This window comes from Canis aureus, chromosome 36 (assembly GCF_053574225.1).
Source record: "Canis aureus isolate CA01 chromosome 36, VMU_Caureus_v.1.0, whole genome shotgun sequence".
In the NCBI taxonomy this organism is placed as follows: Eukaryota; Metazoa; Chordata; class Mammalia; order Carnivora; family Canidae; genus Canis; species Canis aureus.
In genome coordinates, this window is record NC_135646.1 from 36885932 (window position 1) to 36911389 (window position 25458).

Below are 25458 nucleotides of genomic sequence, written 5' to 3' on the forward strand. Positions count from 1 at the left end.
AAGGCTACTGTGCTCTGTAGGGTCAGTTTGTGTCCCCTGACTTTATTGAACTCACTCGTTAGTTCTAAGAGGCTTGGTGGAGGCTCTCGAGTTTCCTGTTTCTAGTACCACATCTTCAGCATATAGGGACAGTGTGAGTTCCCCTTCCAGTTGTCGAACCTTTGCTGTTTACAGCTTAATGCCCTAGAAAGCCCCACAATAGAATAAAAACTGAGTCCAGGCAAAGGGCAGGAAGCCCCTATTAAAATGAGAACAGAACTCAATGCCCTAGAAGGCCCCATATCAAAATATAAACAGAACTTGAGGAATTGCTCCAGCCCTCCTGGAGGTCCCGAGAGCAGCACTTAAAACTAAGCTAAAACCCATCTCGGGGTCCAAGTCCCTGCTCCGCTATGTCGGGTGCACTTAGACACAAGCTCGAGCTTGTAAATAAACCCTCGTGTGTTTGCATCGGTGTCAGCTTCTCGGTGGTATCTCGGATTCCCAATCTTGGGCAAAACAGTCTGAGATAAAATATCAAAACCAAAAGAAGCTCAGACGCACGCAGAGTAAAAGCAGGGTTCTGAGAGAAGCAGCAGAGACCCGGGGGGTTGGCGGCTCTTCTGTTGAGGCCCCTGCAGATGGGGCGGGGATGCTCAGCCCCAGAGCCAGAGGACCCAGCGTCCCCACCCGCATCCCGCCCATCAGCGCGGAGTCTAAGGGAGCAGCACAGCGCCTCCCATTGGAGGCCAGAGGCGATGACATCCACCCAGCCTCTGATCCGCAGGTGCATCTCCCAGGCAGATGTGCACCTGAGATTCAGCACCAAGGCCCTTCTCGAGACCCTGCACAGACCACTCAATGCCAACAAGTTGTCAGACTACATAGGCAGCAGAGCCTCAGCTCTGCCTGGAAAGTAGGGTGTAGCTTCCTTTGTACTTTGTGCTTTATTTTCATTTATTTTCTTTGATTCTATTTTATTAATTGCTTAATTTAATTTTTATTTATGTACCTTATATATTTCTTACTTTTACTATCATGGTACTTTAATTGTGTTTCTTTCTTTTTTTTTTATTGGTGTTCAATTTACTAACATACAGAATAACACCCAGTGCCCGTCACCCATTCACTCCCACCCCCCGCCCACCTCCCCTTCTACCACCCCTAGTTCGTTTCCCAGAGTTAGCAGTCTTTACGTTCTGTCTCCCTTTCTGATATTTCCCACACATTTCTTCCCCCTTCCCTTATTTTCCCTTTCACTATTATTTATATTCCCCAAATGAATGAGAACATATAATGTTTGTCCTTCTCCGACTGACTTACTTCACTCAGCATATTTTGGGATTTATAATCTTTTAACAAGCAGGCCAAAATAATCTGGTGTTTTTTTGGGGGAGGGTAGTTGTTATTGTTTTTCTTGGTTTTCCTTTTTCTTCCTTCTTTCTTTTCTGGAAAAAATAATGAGATGGAGAAATTCAACTCCATAAAATAACATGAAGTAGTACTCGCAGCCAGGAAGTTCATCAATAGACATATAAGATGTCTAACTACAGTTTAAAACAATGATTATAAAGATAGCATCTGGGCTGGAAAAAAAGCACAGAAGAAAACTAGAGAATCCCTTACTGTAGAAATAAAAGAACTAAAATCTAGTCAGGCCAATGGTAAAAATGATATAACTGAGATGCAGTCCCAAGTGGATGCCTTCAAAACAAGAAAGGTTATGGACCACAAAGGCAGACATAGGGAACTCAGCCACTTATTAAAACAATAACATTCATATCATAGGAGACTCAGATGATGAAGAGAGAAAAAAGGTGGGCCTTGCTCAGCCATGAGAAATGACAAATACCCACCATTTGATTCAACGTGGATGGAACTGGATGGTATCATGCTGAGTGAAGTAAGTCAATTGGAGAAGGACAAACATTGTATGTTCTCATTCACTTGGGGAATATAAATAAGAGTGAAAGGGAATATAAGGGAACAGAGAAGAAATGTGTGGGAAATATCAGAAAGAGAGACAGAACATAAAGACTCCTAACTCTAGGAAATAAACTAGGGGTGATGGAAGGGGAGGAGGGCGGGGGTGGGGGTGAATGGGTGACGTGTACTGAGGGGGGCACTTGACGGGTTGAGCACTGGGTGTTATTCTGTATGTGGGCAAATTGAACACCAATTAAAAGTAAATTTATTATTAAAAAAAAGTTTGAAAGAAAGAAAATGTGGCATCTGGTTGACTCAGTCAGTTAACCTTCTGCCTTAGGCTCAGATCATGATCCAGGTCCCAAGGCAGGCTCCCTGTTCAGCAGGGAACCTGCTTGTCCTTCTCCATCTGCCCTTCTCACTCATGGTTTTTCTCTCCTCTCTCTCTCAAATAAATAAATAACATCCTGAAAAAGAAACAAACAAACAAACCCAGAAGGAAGAGAAATCTCCCATGTAGAATAATTTCAAAGAAGTTGTGCAGACATTCCACCCTCAAGTTGATTAGCATAGCCTCCCACTCTTATGTGTGGAATAAACATAGTAACTTCCTTCTACAAAATATAATATGAATATCTTAATATAAAAATGATAATAAATAATAATAATAATAATAAATCACTTTACTATGGAGAAAGCTGACAAACACTACCTCAGCAAGATGATCAGATCAATACCAAGACTGATAAATCATGTTGATAATATCTATCCTTTATATAATAAAAATGGTATTATCTCTCTGTATATAATCCACAAAAACAGTTCAATCATGAGTTAAACAACAGACATGTCCCAACTGAGGTATATTTTACAAAATACTCTACTTCTCAAAGTGTTCCAGTTCAATGACAACAAGGAAAGGCTGAAAGACTGTCACAATCCAGAGGAGCCTAAGAAAACATGAGTACAAATGGAATGGGATATGAGGGATGGTAACTTAGCAAAAACTAAGGAAATCTGAATAAAGTATGGTCTTTGGTTAATGCGACTATTTTAATATTGATTCATTAGCTAATACTTGTACCGCACTAATATACCATCACAGTCATGTCCCTGCCCCACACCATCCACCCCCACACCATTGGCCCCCAGAAGGACCCAGTGGAGCTGCCCGGTCGGACATGCTCAGCCTCCCCAGGGTTCTCTGCATACCCTGCTCCCATCAGAAGCCAGATTGTTCCATAGAGAACCCAGGGGTTGCAGGGAGGAGGGAAGGCAGTGATCCCCGAAATGGTGGGTGCAGGTGAGTGGAGCAGAGGACACATTGGGCCCTGCCTCCGCCCACTGTCCCTCCTGGAGGGCGGGCACACCCTGCATAGGACACCAGCCCCTAACCCAGAGGGACCTGGGCTGACCTGGCTCCACGCTCTGTGGGGGCTGAGTTGATTTGAGCCCCCCCTAGGCCCAACACAAAGACTAATGGGATCCAGGCCCCCATGGTCCTGGCTAGCCCTGGATTCTGGCCCCAGGGTGAGCCAGCCCTCTCACAGCTGGATGTGGCCTCCTGGGCCCTGGGCGTGCCCCACAGATCCAGGTCGCTGACCTAGGGCAGGCCATGGGTTCCCAGGACACCACAGAGTGGGGACAGGATGGATAGGCCGGTTGGCCCCACCCGACCCCACTCCAGGAGGCAGGCTCCTCCAGGTATTGGGGCCCAGAGGGCCCAAGGCCGGGGTCCAGCTGCCCTGCGGGGGCCCAGTGCAAGAGCCCATGAGCTGCAGGTCCAGGTCATCTCTGCTGTCCTCAGAACAGTCACTCAGGCTGAAATCTCAGGACAAACGCCCCCACACAGAGTCCACACATGCTCCCACGATGTGGACTCTAGCACCCGCCCCCCCACACCGTGGGATTCTTGCCCTCCCCTAAAGGACAGAAAGGTCTCCCTCCCCAAGGGAAGGCGCGCAGTAGGCTCTGAGCCTGTTTGCTGTAGAAATCAATAAAGTGTTGTGGTGTGAAAATGCACAGCCAGGCCATTTCTGTGTCTCCCAGAACTCTGTGCATGGGGTGTGGAGAGACACCCAGAGAGGAGGAGGGGGCACCATCCAGACCCCAAACAGATCCTGCAGGGCCGCCGCCAGGTAAACACAGCAGATGTCCCCATGTGCCTTACAGGGGCGGCCAGATGCCAGGGTCAGGACCCACAGACTTTACTGGGACTCAGGCTCTGCCCCCCAGGCCAGGAGGGGCTGGGACAGAGTGACAGCAAGGGAGCTTCTGGTCACCAGGATCTGTGAACAGTGACGTGGGAGGTCTGTGCTCCCTCTGTCCAGAGGGCTGCGGATGGCCAAGTTCCAGGGCACTTCCTCCCCTCCACGCATCCCTGTGCCTGTGTTCCTGGGGCACAGAGGGCCTGTGGGGCGGTCAGCGTGGCCCTGGAAAGGATGTCAGGACACCAGGCCCTGGTGTTGTGCCCAAGATTGCAAATCAGGGAAACCACTAAGGAGCCCACACCGATGGAAACTCCCGAGGGTTTCTTTACAAGCTGGAGCTTGGGTCTAATTGCCCTGGGGGAGGCCCAGGGGCTTCTGGGTAGGGAACACGGGGCTTAAGAGGCCGGGGGAAGCGACAGCAGCCAGCACCACACCACTGTATGGTAGGGTGCCAGGGATAACCCCCGTGCCCCAACCCCTGGGGCTTCGGGGATGAGGAGGTCACTAGGTCGGTGCCTTCAGGGGTTTCCATGGGAGCTGAACCCCAAAGGGGCGAGGGACGGCCTGTGGAGGGCAGTAACCGGACCTGGGGGCCAGGTGGCATGGCCGTGGCTGGAGCAGGACACACATCGATCCCATGAGGGTCGGACGGGTCAGGGTGACACCCACACTCGGTGTTTATATATATCTAAATTCTATGCATTTGAGACAATTTGCAATTTGTAAACATACATAGTATGATGACCACCAGATAATGCCCCTGGTCCAGCCAGCGCCCGGCACTGACTACACGGGGCCCCAGGGGCAGGGGTCACAGCAAACTCCAGACTGGGGTCACCTTTATCTGTAGACGTATCCATGTGCATCTGAGAGAAAGTGGATGTCCTGTGTCGGCAGGCCCCCATGTCATCCCCCTCATTCCCCACCCCCACACCATTCCCCTTCATCATCATTCCAAATGGCTCCAACCCATACCATCCCCCTCACACCCACACAGCCCCACACAATCCCCACCCACACTATACCCCCACCATCCCCCCTGCACTACCCCCACACTCCACCACCATCATGCCCCGGCCCCCACAACATCCACCCCCACACCATCTGCCCCCAGCAAGGACCCAGTGCAACTGCACCCTGTGGGACATACTCAGCCTCACCGGGGTTTTCTGTATACCCTGTTCCCACCAGAAGACCGGGTTTCCCATAGTGTACCCAGGGGTTGCAGGAAGGAGGGAAGGCAGGGAGTCTCCGACAGGATGGGTGCAGGTGAGTGGTGCAGAGGACCCACTGTGCCCTGCCTCCACCCACTGTCCCTCCTGGAGGGCGGCACACCCTGCATAGGACACCAGCCCCTAACGCAGAGGGACAAGGGCTGGCCTGGCCCCAGGGTCTGTGTGCGCTAGGTTGATTTGAGCCTCCCCCAGGCCCAACAGAAAGACTAACGGGATCCAAACCCCCATGGCCCTGGCCAGCCCGGGATTCTGGCCCCAGGCTGAGAGAGCCCTCCCACAGCTGGATGTGGCCTCTTGGGGACTGGGTGTGCCCCACAGATCCAAGTTGCTGACCTAGGGCAGCCCTGGGGATCCCGGGACACCCCAGGTTGGGGAGAGGAGGGGTAGGCCAGTGGGCCCCACCCGCACCCACAGCAGGAGACAGGCTCCACCAGGTTCTGAGGCCCCAGGGGGCCTGAGACCGGGGTCCAGCTGCCCTGCGGGAACCCAAAGCAGGAGCCCATGAACTGCAGGTCCAGGTCAGGTCTGCTGCCCTCAGAACCGTCTCTCATGCTGAAACCTCAGGACACGAACCCACCCTGAGTCCAAACATGCTCCCAGGTGGGGGACTTCAGCACCCGTCCCCGCCCCACATGTGATTCTTGCTCTCCCCTAAAGGACAGAATGTTCTCCCTCCCCAGGGGAAAGTGCGCACCCTTGGCTCTGAGCCCCTTTGCTGTAGAAAGTCAATAAAGTGTTGTGCGGAATTGCACAGCCAGCCCGTTTCTGTGTCTCCCAGAACTCTGAGCAGAGGGCTTGGAGAGACCCCAAGTGATGAGGAGGGGGCTACATCCACACCCCAAACAGCCCCTGCAGTGGCGCTGCCAGGCACACACAGCTGACGTACCCACATGCCTTCCAGGGGTGCCGAGACACCAGGGTCAGGCCCTACAGACTTTACTGGGACTCAGCCTGTGCCCAGTAGGCCAGGAGGGGCTGGGACAGAGTGACAGCCAGGGGGCCTCAGGTCACCAGGGTCTGTGGAAGCGACCTGGGAGGTCTGTGATCCGCCTGTCCAGGGGGCCGGGGCTGGCCGAGTTCCGGGGCACTTCCTCCCCTCCCCGCATCCCCGTGCCTGTGTACCTGGGACACAGAGGGCCTGCAGGGCGGTAGCGTGGCCCTGGAAGGGATGTCAGGACAACAGGCCCTTGTGTTGTGTCCAAGATTGCGAATTCGCCATTCGAATTCGAAACCACCAAGGAGCCCACACTGATGCAAACTGCCGAGGGTTTCTCTACAAGCTGGAGCTTGGGTACAAGTGCACTGGACACAGAGGAGAAGGGACTTGGACCCCAAGACTAAGAGGTGTAGCAGCTTTATAGGAGCCAGTGGCCCAAGGGAATGCTGAAAGATGCATGGTCATGTCGGTCCACATGCAGGTGGCCGACTGAATTACATTTTATTCTATAGTATCGACATGAACTAGCCTATTACTTTGTCAGAATTGGCGTAGAGCTTTGTGGGGCACAAAGCAGGGTTGCATTGTTATGAACGGGTTTCAGATTAGGGTGTGCCCAGCGGCTTGAGTCGGGTGGGCAGCGCCTTAAGCCATAAGTAGGTCATGTGGGGTCATAGGGGAGATGGCCTATGACCATTTGGAGCACAAAATGGAATCAGTCCTGCTCTGCCTGTCCAGGGGTAAGGGATTTTTGTTAAAATTCCTGGGTCCCACACTGCACCTCATGCACGTGGGCCACCCTCACAAGGTGTACTCAGCCTGCACACCTTGTGGTGTTAGATCTCTCACACTAGCATTTTGAGGGTACCCTCCTCGCCTTAGTGAATAGGGGCTGGGTGAGCATGGGGCTCGACCTGAAGGCCAAGCAGCACAGGGGACCGAGAAACCCCAGCCCCGTCCCTACCCAGACTCCCAAACACAGGCAGTCCCAGGGCTCCCCCCAATGGGCAGCTGGATCCTCAGGAGTTTCCACCAGGGCGGCCCCGAGGTCTGGCTCCCTGCTTGAGAGGCACTCGGGAGAAGATAAGCAGCCAGCGCATGGCACGACCCACTGCTACACATGGGAATATGGCCAAGCCCGTCCTTCCAGCTCAGCTGACCCTCCAGCAGAAAGTCACTGCAAGAGCGAGCCCCGGGTCTGCCAGGAGAGCCTAGCTAGCTGCCCAGCGCCAGCACCAGAAATGATGTTGTGCCAACCATTTCAGCATTTGGGTGACCCAGCCAGAGGATTAGTAGCTGCACATGATAGTTGCATGTGATAGAGACACACACACCACAAAACCAACAAAAGTCGGAATCCACCAATGTTGTCTAACAGCAGCCGGATGGTTACATACACGACACTGTGGTCCCCAATAGGATACATGAAAGACGCAATAAACCACGACTGCAGAGGTGTTGGAGGCACAGAGATGTGCCTGCTGGGTGCCAACAAGGAGCACAGAAGGGCAGGAAGCATCCTACGGAGGGGAGGCCCCTCCTTGGAAAGGACATCATGTCCCTGTGAAGGCTACGGATGGTGAAATCTGTCCTGCTCTCTTTCAGATTCGGGTTTTCCTCCTAAACGCCATTTTCCTCAATCATAAAACCAAAAATTTATTTTATGTTTCTAAATTTCTTTTTATTGGAGTCCAATTTGTATGAATTCTTGCTTCAGCAAGGGTGTCATTCAGGAGAGGTGGAGAGATCATGAATTCCCAGATAGGCAAAATATAAAGGAGTTCATTACCACTTAACATGTCCTGTAAGGAATTTTCAGAGGGACTCTTCTAGTGGGGGAAAAAAAGAGAACAAAAGCAACAAAAACTAGAAAGGCCCAGAGAACATCACCAGAAACTCCAACTCCTCCTGTAACACAAAGGCACAAAGTTCATATCTTTGAATAATCACTCTGAATGCTGATAGACTAAGTGCTCCATTCAAAAGATATAGCGTATCAGAGTGGTTTAAAACACAGGATCCGGGATGCCTGGGTGGCTCAAGGGGTTGCGCATCTGCCTTTGACTCAGGCTGTGATCCTGGAGTCTGGGATCGAGTCCCATATTGGGCTCCTGGTGGGGAGTCTGCTTCTCTTTCTCACTAATTTTCTCTCTCTCTCTCTCTCTCTCTCTCTCTCTCTCTCTCTCTCTCTGTCTCTCATAAATAAAATCGTCATTAAAAAAACAAGATCCATCCTTACACTGCCTACAAGATGCTCACCTTAGACCTATACACACCAGCAGATTCATAGTCAGGGGAGGGAAAATCATCTACCACGCTAATGGATATCAAATGAAAGCTGGAGGACCCATACTTATATCAGACAAACGAGATTTGAATCCAAACACTGGGGGACACCTGGTGGCTCAGTGGTTGAACATCTGCCTTCAGCACAGGGTGTGAACCTGGGATCACAGGATCAAGTCCCACATCGGCCTCCCTTAGGGGAGCCTGCCTCTCCCTCTGCCTATGTTTCTGCCTCTACTTCTCTGTGTATCTATCATGAAAAAATAAATAAATCTTTAAATCTCAAAAAGAAAAAACAAATACTGTAAGAAGAGATGAAGAAGAACATTATTTAATAATTAAAAAGACTCTCTATCAAGATCAACCAACTAAATATTTATGCTGCCAACAAGGGAGTACCTAAATATAGAAACCAATTAACAACAAATGTACAGGAACTCACTGATAATAATACACTGAAGGGTTTTCAACACCCACTTATGGCAATGGACAGATCGTCTAGCAGAAAATGAACAAGGGAACAATATTCTTGACACACTAGACCACAGGGACTCAACAGATATAGTCTGAACATTTCTTCCTAAAGCAGAATACACATTCCTTTCAAGTGCACATAGGACTTTCTCCAGAACAGATCATATCAGGGCCCACAAATCAGCCTTCAACAGGTACAACAGGTACAAGAAGGTTGATAACACACCATGTACATTTTCGGAACACGGCGCTATGAAACTGGAAGTCGACAGTAAGAAAAAATTTGGACAGACCAAAAATATGTTAAGTTTATGATCATCCTACTAGAGAATGAATGCAGTAACCAGGAAATTAAAGAGGATATTTAAAACAAATGAAAATGAAAACGTGTTTCTCCAAACCTCTGGGATGTAGCAAAGGCAGTCCTAAGAGGGAAGTACATAGCAATACAGGCCTACCTCAAGAAACAAAAGTCTCCAATACACATCCTAACCCTACACCTGAAGGAGCTGAAAAAGGAATAGCAAACAAAACCTAAAGCCTTAGAAGAAGGGAAAAAATAAAGATGAGAACAAAACTCAAAGACAACCTACAGAATGGGAGAAGATATTTGCAAATGACATATCAGATAAAGGGCTAGTTTCCAAGATCTATAAAGAACTTATTAAACTCAACACCAAAGAAACAAACAATCCAATCATGAAATGGGCAAAAGACATGAACAGAAATCTCACAGAGGAAGACATAGACATGGCCAACATGCATATGAGAAAATGCTCTGCATCACTTGCCATCAGGGAAATCCAAATCAAAACTACAATGAGATACCACCTCACACCAGTGAGAATGGGGAAAATTAACAAGGCAGGAAACAACAAATGTTGGAGAGGATGCGGAGAAAAGGGAACCCTCTTACACTGTTGGTGGGAATGTGAACTGGTGCAGCCACTCTGGAAAACTGTGTGGAGGTTCCTCAAACAGTTAAAAATATACCTGCCCTGCGACCCAGCAATTGCACTGTTGGGGATTTACCCCAAAGATACAAATGCAATGAAACGCCGGGACACCTGCACCCCGATGTTTCTAGCAGCAATGGCCACTATAGCCAAACTGTGGAAGGAGCCTCGGTGTCCAACGAAAGATGAATGGATAAAGAAGATGTGGTTTATGTATACAATGGAATATTACTCAGCTATTAGAAATGACAAATACCCACCATTTGCTTCAACGTGGATGGAACTGGAGGGTATTATGCTGAGTGAAGTAAGTCAGTCGGAGAAGGACAAACATATGTTCTCATTCATTTGGGGAATATAAATAATAGTGAAAGGGAATATAAGGGAAGGGAGAAGAAATGTGTGGGAAATATCAGAAAGGGAGACAGAACGTAAAGGCTGCTAACTCTGGGAAACGAACTAGGGGTGGTAGAAGGGGAGAAGGGCGGGGGGTGGGAGTGAATGGGTGACGGGCACTGGGGGTTATTCTGTATGTTAGTAAATTGAACACCAATAAAAAAAAAAAAGATGAGAGCAGAAATAAACAATACAGCAACAACAAAACAGTAGAATGGAGTAACAAAACTAAGAGCTGGTTCTTTAAAATAATTAATAAAATGGATCAAGCCCTAGCCAGCTTTATCAACGAGAAAAGAGAAAAGACCTAAATAAATAAAATCACAAATGAGAGAAGAGAGATCACAATCAACACCAGAAAAATAAGACAATGATAAGGGAATACTATGAAAGATTATACGCTAACAAACTGGGAGACCTGGAAGAAATGGACAAATCCCTAGAAATGTGCAAACGAGCGAAACTGAAATAGGAAGAAATATAAAATATGAACAGACCCATGAGTAACAAAGAAATTGAATCAGCAAGGCACCTGGGTGCCTCAGTGGTGGAGCATCTGCTTTGGCTCAGGTCATGATCCCGGGGTCCTGGGGAATAAAGTCCCACATCAGGCTTCCCGCATGGAGCCTCATTTTCCCTGTGTCTATACCTCTGCCTCTCTGTGGCTCTCATGAATACATAAATAAAGGTGCAGCCACTGTGAAAAACAGTCTGGAGGGTCCTCAAGAAGTTCAAAATAGGGGATCCCTGGGTGGCGCGGCGATTTGGCACCTGCCTTTGGCCCCGGGCGTGATCCGGGAGACCCAGGATCGAATCCCACGTCGGGATCCCGGTGCATGGAGGCTGCTTCTCCCTCTGCCTGTGTCTCTGCCTCTCTCTCTGTGACTATCATAAAAAAAATTTAAAAAAAGAAGTTAGAAATAGAGCTACCCTACGATTCCAAAATTGCAAACCCAGGTATTTACCCCGAAAATACAAAAGTAGTTTAGTAGATTCGAAGACGAACACACAGCCCAGTGTTGGTAGCAGCATTACCAACAACAGCGAAACTGTGTATAGAGCCCAGATGTCCATCGACAGAAGAATGGGCAGAGATGATGTGGTAAATATACACACTGCGACATCACTTGGTCATCAGAAGGGATGAAATGAAGCCATTTAAAATGAGGTGGGAGAAGTGGAAGGGACTTATGCTAAATGAACTCAGTCAGTCAGAGAAAGACAGATACCAACTACCATACAATTGCATTCACAGGTGAATTTTAAGAAACCAAACAAACTGGTAAAGGGGCAGATGGGATGAGAGAAGCAAACAAAAAAACACACTCTTAACCACAGAGATTAAACTAATAAACACCGGGGGAAGGTGGGGGGGATGGGGAATCAGGGGATGGGGATTGTGGAAGTCACTTCTGACCAGTACCAGGCGTTGTATTCAAGGGTTGAATCACTATGTGGTAAAAATGAAACTATATCATACTATGTTTATAAACAGGACTTCAAGTAAAACTTTAAAATAATAATTGGTAGTATAGAGGAAACATGGGCACACAAGAGATAAAATCAGAAAGGAAACTGAAAATCCTAAGAGTCTTTAGAGCCACAAATCCCCTCCTCTTAGCTGAGCTCAGGAGAAGCCTGCCATGCCTATTCTCACCCCAGAGAAGCCTGGATTTTGATTCTCAGGGAAGGCCGCTGACTTGGTGTAGTCAGGCTATCTTTGAAACCAAAACCTAAATAGAGTGCATAAAAATAAACTGCCCAAGATGCTAGGAGTCCCAGTGCAGGCACATGCCAAGACACAAACTCTAACCATACAGAGACATAACCCTAACCCTAAACTTAAGCCTAATGTTAACCTAACCCTTAAACAAGAACTATCACTAATCAAAAACCAAACACAAACCCCAAGACACACACACATTCACTAAACCTTCCTGCCAACCCTCACCCTAACTCCTAAACCTCTTCTAAACCTTTAACCCTGACGCTTATGTTAAATCTAACACTAACCCTAACCTCTAACCATAACCTTAACTTAATGTACTCAAATCCTATTCCTAACCTTAACCTGTACCCTAACCCTAACCCTCTAATACTAATCCTATCTCATATCCCAAACTGTACCCTAACCCGGACTCTAAAACTAATCCCTAACCCGCTGCCTAACCCTCTATTACCCTTTTCCAAAACCGTACCCTGACCCTGACCTGACCCTAACCGTAACCCCTAACCAAACTCTAACCCTAATCCTAGCCCTAACCCGTATCCTAAACCTAACCCTCACCCTAACCCTAAACCTAGCCCTAACTTTAACTCTAACCCCTAACGCTAACCCTTAACCCTAATTCACACCCTAACTCCTAACCCTAACTGCAAGCCTAGCCAAACCCTAACTCTAACCATAACCCAAACCCCAACTCCAAACCTCGTGCCCTAATCCCTAAAGTCTAAACCCTAATCCTAGAACTCTAACTCCTGTCCCTAACCCAAACCCCCATCCTAACTCTTAACCACTGACCCTTACCTTTATCCCTCACCCTAACCTCTAATCTGTAACCATAAGCATAATCACTATCCCAACATCTAACCTAAGCCTAACCACCAACCACCTCCCCTCCCCTGACCCTACCATTCATTCTACCCATTCACTTATCCTATGGTTCTGAGGAGTCCCTTCTGACATGGACGTGGCCCCCAACGGCGCCTCCAGAGTCCTGCAGGGGGTCCTGAGGAAGCCGGGCTGCTGTGAATGTGGATGTGGCCCCACGTGTTCCAGAGTCATAGTCAGCGGGTACTGAGTACACCGGGTCACCTGTCAACGTGGAGTATGCCGCCTCTGGAAGGAGGAGGAACATCCTTCTGGATGCCTCACATCCTCTGGAAGCCTCACAGCAGGTTCTCAGGAGGCCGGGGGCTCCTGTCAGCCTGGACATGGCCCCATGTCCCCTGAAAATTCACCCCAGGTCCTGAGGAGGCTGTGGGTTCCTGTCAGCCTAGACACAGCCCCATGTGTCCCGAAGCCAAAGTGCAGGTCCTGAGGAGGACGGAGGTCCTCTCAGTCTTAACGTGGCCCCACATTTTCCTCAGCCTCACCATAAGACCTGAGGAGGCTGGGGGCTCTTGTCAGAATGGACGTGGTCCCAAATCATCCCAACCGTTCAGTGTGTCCTGAGGAGGCTGGAGACTTCTATCAGTGTGGATTCGGCATCCACATATTTCTTAGGCCTCACCACTGGCTATGACAAGGCTGGGGTCTTCTGTCCGCATAGACGCATCCCCATATTTCCCGAAGTCTACACCGGGGGTCCTGAGGACATCAGCGTCCGGTTGTGTGGACGTGGCCCCACATCCTCCCGAAGTGTCACCGCAGGTTCTGAGGTGGCCGAGGCTCCTGTCACTGTGGATGCGGCCCCCAGCTTCCAGAAGACTCAACTTATGTCCTGAAGAGCCAATTAGCTCCTGCCAGAGTGGAAGCAGTGCCCCATCTTTCAGAAGCCTCCCCACATGTTCTGAGGCGGCCCAGGGGCTCCTGTCAGCGTGGATGGGGGCCCACATCTTACTGAAGCCTCCCCGCGGGTCCTGAGGCAGCCCAGGAGCTCCTGTCAGGGTGGGTGCGGGCCCACAATTTCCTGAAGCCTCCCTGCAGGTCCTGAAGTCGTCCAAGGGCTCCTGTCAGGGTGGATGTGGGCCCACATCTTCCTGAAGCCTCACCGTGTGTCCTGAGGAGACCGAGGCTCCTGTCAGCATGAAGGCTGCACAATATCCCCATGAAGACTCCCTGCAGGTCTTAGGAGGCTGTGGCTCATCAGTGTGGACATGTTCCCACGTCTTCCTCAGGCCTCCCCAGCACAGGCTGGCTCCTGGTAGTGCAGGCAGACGAGACCTACTGCACATGCCTGCCCCTTGCCGGTGCCTGGGCTCAGGCACCCCTGTGGGATCCTCAGGCACTACAGGAGGCACGTGCCCGTCCCCAGGCCCACCTCTGCCTCCTTCCACGCTCAGCTGTGGCCTGTTAGCTTCGGAAACGTATGACTGAAAAGGAGCCCAACACACAGCTTCCCCAAAAATACTTAAGGAGAAGGAATTGGAGCCCAAAGGATGCGAAACGAAATGTGGACCAGACATTTACTACATCCTGCAAAACTCACTCAACCCTCTTCCACTGTGGGCAGGACCGCGGGTTGGTGCAGACGCCATGGAAACAGTGTGGAGGCTCCTCCTGAAGTTACAAATAGAGCCGACTTGCGACCAGCATGTGTAAAGCCTGGAGCTCACTCCGAAGATACAGATGCAGTGAGACATGGGACAACTGCACCCCAATGTCCACAGCAGCCGGGTCCACAGTAGCCACATTGTGGGAGGACCCTTGGTGCCCTGTGGCAGATGATGGATAAAGAGGATGGTAGATAGATGATGGTCATAGAGAGAGGAATGGTACTCAGCTATCAAAGAGCAGGAAATCTTGCCATTTGCAATGACGTGGATAGAAGGAGAGGGATCATCTTAAGTGAAATAGGTCAGTCGGAAAAGAGAATGACCGTGTGGTGTCATTCATAGGTGGAATTAAAGAAGCAAAGCAGATGAACATCTGTGCAGGGAAGGAAAAACAAAATGAAAACAGATGCAGGGAATACAGACTCTTATATTTAGGAAACAAACTGAGTGTCACAGCAGGGGAGGGGATGGGGGAGAGCATAACGGGACTGGCATGAAGGAGGGCATGTGATGTCACGTACACTGCGGTTATCTCCAACTGGTGAATCTCTGAATTCTTCCTCTGAAAGTATAATACACTATACGTTAATTAATTGGGTTTAAATTAAATTAAGTTAAAAAATCAGTTGTATCAGAGCACGTTTCCTTCTGGACTCTCTGTTCTGCTCCTTCAGCTTATGGTGGGACCAACTCTCGTGGGTCTGGTTTGTTTAGTAGGCATCAGGCCTCGTCCATGGACCAGCCCAGGGCTAGAACTCACGACCCCGAGATCAGGACGAGAGGTGAGGTCAAGTGTCGGATGCTTAACCGACGGAGCCAGGTGGGGTCCCAAAGGCAACACTGCTTTATCCTGTGTCTCTGTGACATCGTTTGAAATGGAAAGTGCTGCGTCCCACTCTGTCCTGCTTCTCCAATACTGATTTGCTCTCTGGGGTCATTTGTTGGGGCAGATGGATGTTATGGGTTTTTTTTCCTATTTATAGGATGTGCCACCATGATTTGACAGGAATGACATTGAAATAGAGGGTGGCTTCAGGAACTGCGGACATTTTCACAAGATGAGGCTCCCAAACCACGAGCCCAAGATGGCCTCCCAGAGCCTGGTATGGCTCAGTGCACAAGTCTTGTGCTCCTTTGGTTCTGTCTGATTATTTATTCTCTGTGATGCTCCTGAGAAGGGAGTCACGTCCGTCATTTCCTTCCTGAGTGCTCATTGTCAGGACACAGCAAGCCCCACAATAGAATAAAAACTGAGCCCAGGCCAAATGCAGGTAGCCCCTTTAGCACAGATCTCAATGCCTTTGAAGGCCCCATATCAAAATGTAAACAGAACTTGAGGAATTGCTCCAGCCCTTCGGGATTTCCCCGAGACCAACCCTTAAAATTAAGCTAAAAACCACCTTGAGTTCCTAGTCCCTGCTCCACTGTGTCGGGTATACATGGACACAAGCTCGAGTTTGTAAATAAACCCTCGTGTGTTTGCATCAGTGTCAGCTTCTCGGTGGTTTCTCGGATTCGCAATCTTGGGCACAACAGTCTGAGATAAAAAAACAAAACTAAAAGAAGCTCGGACACAGGTAGAGTGAACGCAGGGTTCTGAGAGAAGCAGCGGAGACCCGGGGGCTTGGGAGCTCTCCTGTGGAGGCGCTAGCTGACTGGGGGGCAGGATGCTCAGCCCCAGAGCCAGAGGACACAGAGACCCCACCCGCATCCCGCCCATCAGCACAGCACCGCTCGCTGGAGCCCAGAGGCTCTGACGCCCACCCCGCTTCTGACCCCCACAGGTGCAACTCCCAGGCAGATGTGCACCTGACAATCAGCGCCCCGGCTCATGCCCAGACCCCACACAGACCATTTGCTGCCACCAAGTTGTCAGACCAGAGAGGCTGCAGGGCTTCAGCTCTGCCTCGAAAGTAGAGTCTAGATTCCTTTGTAGTTTGTGCTCTTTTTGCATTTTTTCTTTGATTCTATTTTATTAATTGCCTTATTTTAATTTTTATGTATGTACCTTATATATTTCTTATTTTTACTTTCATGGTACTTTAATTGTGTTTCATATTTTGGGATTTAGAATCTTTTAATGATCAGGCCAAAATAACCTGGTGGTTTTTTTTGGTGGGGAGGGCAGTTGTTATTGTTTTTCTTGGTTTTTCTTTTTCTTCCTTCTTTTTTTTCTGGAAAAAATAATGAAATGGAGAAATTCTCCTCCATAAAATAACATGAGGTAGTACTCACAGACAGGAAGTTCATCAATACACATATATGATGTCTAAATACAGTTTAAAACAATGATTATCAAGATAGCAGCTAGGCTGGAAAAAGAGCACAGAAGAAAACTAGAGAATCCCTTACTGTAGAAATAAAAGAACTAAAATCTAGTCAGGCCAACGTTGAAAATGCTATAACTCTGATGCAGTCCCAAGTGTAAGCCCTAAAAACAAGAAACGTTATGGACCATAGAGGCAGATTTTGGGAACTCAGCCACTTATTAAAACAATAATATTCATATCATAGGGGACTCAGAAGATGAAGAGAGAGAAAAGGTGGGCCTTGCTCAGCCATTAGAAACGACAAATACCCACCATTTGCTTCAACGTGGATGGAACTGGAAGGTATTATCCTGAGTGACGTAAGTCAATTGGAGAAGGACAAGCATTGTATGTTCTCATTCATTTGGGGAATATAGATAATAGTGAAAGGGAATATAGGGAAAGGGAGAAGAAATGTGTGGGAAATATCAGAAAGGGAGACAGAACATAAAGACTCCTAACTCTGGGAAAAGAACTAGGGGTGATTGAAGGGGAAGAGGGCGGTGGGTGGGGGTGAATGGGTGACGGGCAATGAGGGGGGCACTAGATGGGATGAGCACTGGGTGTTATTCTGTATCCTGGCAAATAGAACACCAATAAAAAGTAAATTTATTATTAAAAAAAAGAAAGAAACAAAGTGTGGCACCTGGGTTGCTCAGTCAGTTAAGCTTCTGTCTTAGGCTCGGATCACGATCCAGGTCCCAAGGCAGGCTTCCTGTTCATCTGGGAACCTGCTTCTCCCTCTCCCTCTGTCCCGCTCACTCATGCTTTTTCTCTCCTCTATCTCTAAATTAAATAAATAACATCTTTTTTTTTTTAATAAATAACATCTTTGAAGAAAAACAATGAAACAAACCCAGAAGGAAGAGAAATCTCCCATGTAGAAGAATTTCAAACAATTTGTGCAGACATTCCACCGTCAAGTTCATGAGCATAGCTTCCCACTCTTATGTGTGCAATACACATAATAACTTCCTTCTACAAAATATATTATGAAAAACTTAAAATAATAATGCTAATATAATAATAATAATAATAATAATAATAATAATAAAGAATCAGTTTACTACGGAGAAAGCTGACAATCCCTACTTCAGTAAGATGACCAGAACGATGCCAAGACTGATAAATCATGTAGATAGTATCTATTCTTTATATGCTATAATGAAAATGGGAGTATTTCTCTGTATATAATCCACAGAAATATTTAAATCATGATATAAACAACAGACATGTCCCAACTGAGGGAAATTTTACAAAATACTCTACTTCTCAAAGTGTTCCAGTTCAACAAAAACAAGGAAAGGCTGAAAGACTGTCACAATCCAGAGGAGCCTAAGAAAACATGAGGACAAATGGAATGTCATATGAGGGGTGGTAACTTAGCAAAAACTAAGGAAATCTGAATAAAGTATGGTCTTTGGTTAATGCGAATATTTTAATATTGATTCATTAGCTCATATTTGTACCATACTAATATAAGATATCAATAAATGGAGAAATTGAGTGCAAGTGCATGTGAATGCTCTGTACTATCTTCTCAATTTCCCTATAAATCTTTGTTTTTTTCCTAATAAATAAGATTTATTTTGAAAATTGACTTAAATGAATCAGGCTCCAAGTGTAAAGACATTTTAAGAATCGTTGAATTAACTTTTGCCTTATTATTAAAGAGTTCCTTCGATGGGAACAAAGTAAGAATTTTAGATCAGAAGGAAAGAAAAACACTTATGAACACGTATAATGCATCCTCAACCTGAAAAGCAAGAACGGATAATAAATAGCAAAAATCAGATAAAAATACTTCTTTTATATTAGACACCATATTGCAAGTGCATTTAAAATTAGCAATTCATAGCATTTATTTCCTGGACATTTGTCTTCCAAAGAGTTCACAGTGTTTCAGTGTCAGTTGAAAAAGGGGAAGTATCTCAGGGAAGAATCTTTCAGATAATAATAGGACCATTGGTATTAATGTCTCTCAGTTCTTTCCAAATGATAAAGATGCACTTCCTAATGAGTGACTGAGCTGTGAAGAAAGAGAAGACAATCCCTCATCCCTCTATTTACTTGTGTCACAATATTTTAACCATAGTACTACGGATAGTAAATTATCCTTATTAACAGGAAATACGTCTCAGATTGGAATCTGAGCAATCAGAAGTGCAGAGAAAAAACACTTTGACTCGCTCTTCATCTTATAAAGAGAAAGGACAGCTTTTGTATGTACAAAGTCAGTTGTCAAGATAACCTCAGGGAGTAAGAGTCTGCAGCATCAAATACCGCTGCACAGGTGGGACGCCCAGGAGCCAGGTCTTCCTGGTCCCAAATCCCTGGGCCTGTCCCCCAACACTGGCTGTCAGGCTGAGGTCATTTGCAATTGATCTCTTAGGAGCTCCAGGTAAGGGGGAAGGAGCTAGATAGGATGGGAATGGACGCAAGAGTCCAACAAAATAAAGGCCTTTCCACTTTAAGTTCAGCGTTCGAACACGTCAAGCCATCCCAGGACCCTGTGAAGAAGAGCTGAAATTTACATTACTTCAGTTACAGGAAAAAAACAAAAGTTTACAGCTTATTGCCCTGGAAAGCCCCACAATAGGATAAGAACTGAGCCCACGCCAAGGGCTGGAAGCGCCTATTAGAATGAGGACAGAGCTCAATGCCCATGAAGGCCCCATATCAAAATGTAAACAGAACTTGAGGAATTGTTCCAGCCCTTCTGGAGGTCCGTGAGACAAGGCCTTAAAATTAAGTTAAAACCCAACTCGGGGTCCAGGTCCCTGCTCCGCTGTATTGGGTTCGGGTGTACTTGGACGCAAGCTCGAGTTTGGAAATCAACCCTCATGTGTTTGCATTGGTATCAACTCTGTAGTGGTTTCTCAGATTCGCAATCTTGGGCACAACAACCCCATGTCCCCTCCCACCTGGGCTGAACCCCTATGCCATCCCACCCAGGCTGACCCTCAGTCACCTCCCTGCCCACAACAGCTGGGCACAGGCCCTCACACAGTTCCACGGGCACAGTGGGCACTCCCACCTTCCCCGGCCTCCCAGAGGAAGGAAGGAGGTTTCTGCAGGACACACTCCCATGGTTGCCCCAGGGCTCCCTGCCCAGCACAGCAGCTCGTGACAGGTCGGGGTCTGTATCCCTGACACCTGCTCCTCCTCCCCGGTTTTCCCACAGGAAATGAAGGAGGAGGCCCTGGTCTCCTCCTAGGACATCACGCAGGTAGACCTGGACGTCAACAGGACATTCAGCAGTCACATCATGTTTTGGTACTTCTAAAGGGTAGGGTGAGGCTGAGGGGCCAGGTGGGATCAGGCTCCAGGGGAGGACCAGGGGCTTCTGGGTCGGGAACACAGGGTTTCTGAGGCCGGGAGAACAGCAGCCAGCAACACACAGTTGCATGGTAAGGTGCTGGGGATAACCCCCGTGCCCCCTCCCCCGGGGTCTCAGGGATGAGGAGGCCATTAGGATGGGGGCTCCAGGGGTTGCCATGTGAGCTGAACCCCAAAGGTGTGAGGGACGGCCCTCTGAAAAGCAGGGGGCGGGGTTGCGGGCCGTGGGGGGCAGTAAGGGGACCTGGGGGCTGGGTGCATGGCTGTGACTGGAGGAGGACACACATCGATCCGATGAGGGTCGGACGGGTCAGGGTGTCACCCCTTCTCAGTGCTTTATTTATTTCTAAATTCTATGCATTTAATTTGAGACAATTTGCAATTTGTAAACATACATAGTATGATGACCCGAGATATTGCCCCCGGTCCAGCCAGGGCCTTGCACTCACCACAGGGAGCCCCAGGGGCAGGTGTCACAGCAAACCCCAGACTGGGGTCACCTTTATCTGTAGACGTCTCCTTGTGCATCTTAGAGAAAGGGTTTGCCGTGTGTCTGCCAGCCCCCCACCCCATCCCCCCATTTCCCAGAAACACATTATCCCCCTACATCATCATCCCCCATGGCATTGCCCCTACACCATCCCCCTCACACACACAAAGCCCCACACAATCCCCACCCACACTATACCTCAACACTATCCCCCCTACACCAGCCCCCACACTCCACCACCATCATACCCATGCCCCCACACCATCCACCACCACACCATCGGCTCTGAGCAAGGACCTGGTGCAACTGCCCCCTGTGGGACATGCTCAGCCTCCACGGGGTTCTCTGGATACCCTGCTCCCATCAGAAGCCTGGCTGTTCCATAGAGTACCCATGGGTTGCAGGGAGGAGGGAAGACAGGGAGCCCCCGACAGGGTGTGTGCAGGTGAGTGGTGCAGAGGACCCACTGTGCCCTGCCTCCGCCCACTGTCCCTCCTGGAGCACGGCACACCCTGCACAGGACACCAGGCCCTAACCTAGAGGGCCCTGGGCTGACTGGGCACCAGGCTCTGGGGAGCAGGGTTGATTTGAGCCCCCACCAGGCCCAACACAAAGACTAATGGGATCCAGCCCCGCCATGGCCCTGGCCAGCCCTGGATTCTGGCCCCGGGATGAGCGAGCCTTCTCACAGTTGGATGTGGCCTCCTGGGCACTGGGCGTGCCCCACAGATCCAGGTTGCTGACCTAGGGCAGACCGGGGGATCCCGGTACACCCCAGAGTGGGGAGAGGAGGGTAGGCCGGTGGGCCCCACCCACACCCACACCAGGAGGCAGGCTCCTATAGGTGTTGGGGCTCCAGGGGTCCCGAGGTCGGGGTCCAGCTGCCCTGCAGGGACCCAGAACAGGAGCCCATGAGGTGCAGTTCCAGCTCAGCTCTGCTGTCCTCAGAACCGTCTCTCAGGCTGAAACCTCAGGACACACGCCCCCAACCAGAGTCCACACATGCTCCCAGGTGGGGGACTCGAGCACTCGCCCCCTCACCCTGTGTGATTCTTACCCTCCCCTAAAGACAAAAAGGTCTCCTTCCCCAGGGGAAGGCACGCACCCTCTGCTCTGAGACCGTTTGTTGTACGAATTCAATAAAGTGTTGTGGTGCGAAAATGCACAACCAGCCCATTTCTGTGTCTCCCAGAACTCTGTGTATAGGGCGTGGAGAGACCCCCAGAGAGGAGGAGGTGGCACCACCGAGGCCCCAACCAGCCCATGCAGCGGCCCTGCTGGGCACACACAGCTGACGTCCCCACGTGTCATCCAGGGGTGGCCGGACGCCAGGGTCAGGCCTCACAGACTTTACTGGGACTCAGCCGGTGCCCCGTGGGCCTGAATGGGCAGGACAGAGTGACAGCCAAGGAGCCTCAGGTCACCAGGGTCTGTGCAAAGTGACCTGAGAGGTCACTGCTCCCTCTGTCCAGGAGGCCGGGCCTGGACGTGTTCCGGGGCACTTCCTCCCCTCCCTGCAACCCGTACCTGGGTGCCTTGGGCACAGAGGGCCTTCAGGGCGGTCAGCGTGGCTGTGGAAGTGATTTCAGGACAGCAGCCCTTGTGTTGTGCCCAAGATTGCGAATCCGAGAAACCACCAAGGAGCCGACACCAATGCAAACTCCCGAGGGTCTCTTTACAAGCTGGAGCTTGGGTCCAAGTGCACCAGATACATTGGAGCAGGGACTTCGACCCCGAGACTAAGAGGCGAGGCAGCTTTATAGGGGCCAGCGGACCATGGGATATGCAGAAAGTTGCACAGTCATGTCGGTCCACATGTAGGTTGCCGATTGAATTACACCTTACCCTATAGTATCCACTTGAGCTGGACTATTACTTTGGTCAGAATTGGTGCACGATTTTGGTGGGCACAAAGCAGGGTTACATTGTTATGAGCCGATTTCCAATTAGGGTGTGCCCAGTGGCCTGACTAAGGTGGGACAGCGCCTTAAGCCATAAGCAGGTCATTTGGGGGTCATAGAGGAGTTGGCGGGTGTAGCACAAAATGGAATCAGTCCTGCTCTGCTTGTCCAGGGGTAGGGGATTTTTGTTAAATTTCCTGGGTCCCACACTTATAGCTCATGCACCTGGGCCACCCTCACCAGGTGGACTCAGCGTGCACACCTTGTGGTGCTAGATCTCTCACACCAATGTGTGGAGGGCACCTTCCTTGCCCGAGTGAGTAGGGGGTGGGTGAGCATGGGGCTCAGCCTGAAGGACAGTCAGGACTGGGGACCGACAACCCCCGCCCCATCCCCACCCTGACTCCCACATACAGGTAGCCCCATGGCTCCCCGCCATGGGCAGCCGGCTCCTCAGGAGCTCCCCCCAAGGGTGGACCAAATGTCTGGTTCCCTGCTAGAGAGGCATTGTGGAGAAGAGAAGCAGCCAGCGCTTGGCAGGACCCACTGCCGGACATGGGAATGTGGGCGAGCCGGACCTTCCAGCTCAGCTGACCCTCTAGTGGAAAGTCACTGCATGAGCTACCCGCGGGGTGGACAGGAGAGCCCAGCTAGCCACCCAGCGCCAGCACAAGAAATGAGGTTTTGCCAACCATTTCGGGGTTTTGGGTTACCCAGCCAGAGGATCCAATAGCTGCATGTGATAGCTGCATGTGATAGAGACACACACACACCAAAACCAGCAAAAGTCGGAATCCCCCCAATGTTGTCAAACAGCAGCCGGATGGTTACATACAAGACACTGTGATCCCCAATAGGATATATGGAAGACGCTATAAACCACGACTGCAGACATTCTGGAGGCACGGAGATGTGCCTGATGGGTTCCAACAAAGAGCACAGAGGGGAAGGAAGCATCCTACGGACAGGGGGCACCTCCTAGGAAAGGACACCAGGTCCCTGTGAAGGCTACAGAGGGTGAAATCTCTCCCCTTCTCTTTGTGCTTCTGGTTTTCCTCCTACATGCCATTTTCTTCAATCATATTAGAAAGAATTAATTTTATGTTTTTGAATTTATTTTTATTGGAGTCCAATTTGTATGAATTATTTCTTCAGCAAGGGTGTCATTCAGGAGAGAAGGAGAGATAAAGATTTTCCTAGACAGGCAACATATAAAGGAGTTTATGACCACTTAACCAGTCCAGTAAGGAATTTTTTTTTTTTTAATTTTTTTTTAATTTTTATTTATTTATGATAGTCAGAGAGAGAGAGAGAGGCAGAGACACAGGCAGAGGGAGAAGCAGGCTCCATGCACCGGGAGCCCGACGTGGGACTCGATCCCGGGTCTCCAGGATCGCGCCCTGGGCCAAAGGCAGGCGCTAAACCACTGCGCCACCCAGGGATCCCTCCAGTAAGGAATTTTAAGAGGGACTCTTCTAGTGGGGGGAAAAAGAGACCAAAAGAAACAAAGACTAGAAAGGACCAGAGAAAGTCACCAGAAACACCAACTCTTCCAGAAACACAAAGGCACAAAGTTCATATCTTTGAATAATCATTCTGAAGGCTGATAGACTAAATGCTCCAATCAAAAGATATAGGGTATCAGAGGGGCTTAAGAAACAGGATCCAGGAGGCCTGGGTGGCTCAGGAGTTGAGCCTCTGCCTTTGATTCAGGGTGTAATCCTGGAGTCTAGGATCGAGTCCCATATTCTGCTCCTGGTGGGGAGCCTGCTTCTCTCTCTGCCTAATTTTCTGCCTCTCTCTCTCTCTCTCTCTCTCCCTCTCATAAATAAAATCATTATTAAAAAAACAAGATCCATCTGTATGCTGCCTAAAAGATGCTCACATTAGACTTATAGACACCAGGAGATTGAAAGTCAGGGGATGGAAAATCATCTATCATGCTAATGGATATCAAAAGAAAGCTGGAGGACCCATACTTATATCAGACAAAGGAGAATTGAAACCTAACCCTGGGGGACACCTGGTGGCTCAGTGGTTGAGCATCTGCCTTCGGCTCAGGGGTGATCCTGGGATCCCAGGATCGAGTCCCATATCGGCCTCCCTTTGCGGAGTCTGCCTTTCCCTCTGCCTATGTTTTGCCTCTGCTTCTTTGTGTATCTCTCATGAATAAATAAATAAAATATTTAAATTTAAAAAAGAAAGAACAACTAGTATAAGAAGAGATGAAAAAGGGCATTATTTCTTTTTTTTTTTTTCGGTGTCTTCATTTTTTTTTATTTATTTTTTATTGGTGTTCAATTTACTAACATACAGAATAACACCCAGTGCCCGTCACCCATTCACTCCCACCCCCCGCCCTCCTCCCCTTCTACCACCCCTAGTTCGTTTCCCAGAGTTAGCAGTCTTTACGTTCTGTCTCCCTTTCTGATATTTCCCACACATTTCTTCTCCCTTCCCTTATTTTCCCTTTCATTATTTCATACTTAAAATGACTCTCTATCAAGATCAAACAACTAAATATTTATGCTGCCAACATGGGAGTACCTAAATATAGAAACCAATTAACAGCAACAGTACAGGAACTCACTGATAATAATACAGTGACAGGGGATTTTAACACCTACTATGGCAATGGACCGATCGTCTATACAGAAAATCAACAGGGTAACAATAGCCTTCACACACTGGACCACAGGGACTCAACAGATAGAGTCTGAACATTTCATCCTAAAGCAGAATACACATTCCTTTCGTTTTTTATTATTTATGATAGCACATAGAGAGAGAGAGTGAGAGAGG